This window comes from Protobothrops mucrosquamatus, unplaced genomic scaffold (genome assembly GCF_001527695.2).
Source record: "Protobothrops mucrosquamatus isolate PMUCROS unplaced genomic scaffold, P.Mucros_1.0 scaffold1044, whole genome shotgun sequence".
Lineage (NCBI taxonomy): Eukaryota > Metazoa > Chordata > Lepidosauria > Squamata > Viperidae > Protobothrops > Protobothrops mucrosquamatus.
In genome coordinates, this window is record NW_015387276.1 from 578,700 (window position 1) to 581,691 (window position 2,992).

Here is a 2,992-nt window from a genome sequence, read left to right on the forward strand (position 1 = left end):
CCACCCACTAAAGTACTGATGAATTTCTCCCATGTATCGCAGGGAGGCATTAACAGAAGAGATGGGCTGTAGGAAGGATTGGAAGAAAACAAGACAGGTGGTAACATGCAGCTGCTCTGGGAGGTACCTTCCAGTATATGGAGAAAGTATATGAAGCAGCAAAGGACAGATGGCAAATTTCACAACAGAAGGTCAATTAAATTTGTGAGGTTTCTGTATTTTGCCCACTTAGCATCTGTTGGTCATTTTAGGTGGGTGCAAACATGTTTCCTTCCCGTCCTTGGATCATCCTCCATGGCCACTTTGATTGCACAGGGACAAAGGTCGGAATTTTCAATCTAGTGCCTTTGCCTGCACAAGAAGGTCAAATGAAGGTCAAAGTATGAATATTGGGGAAAGCTCAGTGGTGGAAGAACCAACACTTTCTAATTACTCCTGTGTTCCCATTAGCCAAAGAAGAAATGGATGGATATTTCACTTTCCTTTTCCCCACCATTTCTCCCCCGTTTTAATATTTCCCCTGCCATTGATTTTGTTCCATTGTTTCTCCATCCTTTCTTCTATACTTTTTTTTTTTACCACCATTGGTTGGTCAGTTATAGAAGACAATCTTCTATAGGAAGGACCTGTATAAGGAAGACCTCTAAGCAGATCTTTTCCCAAAGGAAATCTTTTCACGAAAGGAAAAGCACAGTATATTCTTTTGAAGTCCTGGTGGTGCAGTGGTTTTGAATGCAATATTGCAGGCAAACTCTGCCCACAGTCTGGAGTTCAATCCTGATGGGGCTCAAACTTGACTCAGCTTTCCATCCTTCTGAGATCGGTAAAAAAGGGGACTCATATTATTGGGGGCAATATGCTGACATTGTAAACCACACAGAGAGAGCTGTAAAGCACTATGGGGTGGTATATAAGCCTAAATGCTACTGTTGTGCTATTGCTTTTTGGTCTATGACTGTACATTCTTTAATCAATTAAACACTATATATATTATGATCAATGCTGACTTTTCAGAGTATAGGACAGTATCTTAAAAAGCTTTTTACCTATGTTCGTGTTGTAGAATTCCTAATCCTAGTTTCACAGTCAATTTTATTAAGCTTCGCAGTTTTGCAATTTCCCTATCATGACAAAGCCATTAACAGTTTGTTATGTGGAGAGCAAAGGTAACATAAAAATGTGCCAGTGTTCTAGAGAGGGCATAATTTACACTGTAATATTATTTATTGATTTGTCTCCTGGAACCTCTCTTGGAAGTTTATTATCTATCAAATGTATATTTCCAAATCTATATTAATTGATACATTTAGTCACAAGACACTGTATAACAAATATCAATAAAACAATTCTATGTAGTGTCTTGTTTCGAATGTTTTCAAATAAGGCTTCTTAAAAATGTAGACTTATTTTTAAGCATGTTAAGATAATTTGCACTGCATTTAGGCTATAAAACTCATTTGGGCTCCAGCCCTATTTAACTTGGGTGTCAAAAAATAACACCCCAAACAAAATTTCATTAGCGCTCAATTCCAAGAAGGCCATTTGTTTTCTCTACAAAGGCTGCATGTTTTATTCCTCTGTAAACAGAGAATAGAGGGTTTTTTTCCCCCTAGATTGTTATTTACAAAACAACTACAAGCTGCTCCAATTAAAACAGGCAGTTTTAGATGTAGCAAGCAGCAGGCTGAACCAGTCTAAACAGTCACACCTGGTTAGTATTTGGATGAAAAAACTCCAGCCAATAACCAGAACTATGCCGGGAAATGGGAAAACAAAAACAGACCTTGGAAGAAGGCAGTAATAAACCACTTGCGTATTGTTGCCAAGAAAAACAACGTGATCATGTCCATGACGTTTCTAAGCAAGTGTTTCTTAAATCTTGGCAGCCTCCTCCTACTTTCCCCACAACAGCCCTGTGAGGTGGGTTGGACTAGGAGAGAGTGACTGGCCCAAAGTCACACCCAGCCAGTTTTCATGCCTAAGGTGGGACTAGAAGTCACAGCCTTCCGGTTTCTAGCCTGGTGCCTTAAGTCTTAAAGGTTGAGAAGCCTTGCTCTAGCAATCTTTCAAGTCTGCATAGACTGAATATTGCTTAGAATCAAAGATTCAATGGTGAAAAAAGTAAGGTTCTACATTTAGGCAAGAAAAACCAAATGTACACGTATAGTATAGGGGGTACCTTGCTCAATAGTAGTAACTGTGAGAGGGATCTTGGAGTCCTAGTGGACAATCACTTAGATATGAGCCAGCAGTGTGCTGCAGCTGCCAAAAAGGCCAACACAGTGCTGGGCTGCATTAACAGAGGGATAGAATCAAGATCACATGAAGTGTTAATACCACTTTACAATGCCTTGGTAAGGCCACACTTGGAATACTGCATCCAGTTTTGGTCACCACAATGTAAAAAAGATGTTGAGACTCTAGAAAGAGTACAGAGAAGAGCAACAAAGATGATTAGGGGACTGGAGGCTAAAGCATATAAGGAAAGGCTGCTGGAATTGGGTATATCTAGTTTAATGAAGAGAAGGATCATAGGGGACATGATAGCAGTGTTCCAATATCTCAGGGGCTGCCACAAAGAAGAGGGAGTCAAGCTATTTTCCAAGGCGCTCGAAGGCAGGACAAGAAGCAACGGATGGAAACTAATCAAAGAGAGAAGCAACCTAGAACTAAGGAGAAACTTCCTGACAGAACAATTAACCAATGGAACAACCTGCCTCCAGAAGTGGTGAATGCTCCAACACTGGAAGTTTTTAAGAAGAGACTGGACAGCCATTTGTCTGCAATGGTGTAGGGTTCCTGCCTGAGCAGGGGATTGGACTAGATGACCTTCCAACTTTTTATTATTATTATTATTATTATTATTATTATTATTATTATTATTATTATTATTATTATTATTATTATTATTATTATTATTATTATCATCATCATCATCATCATCATCATCATCATCATTATTATTATTATTATTATTATTATTATTATTATT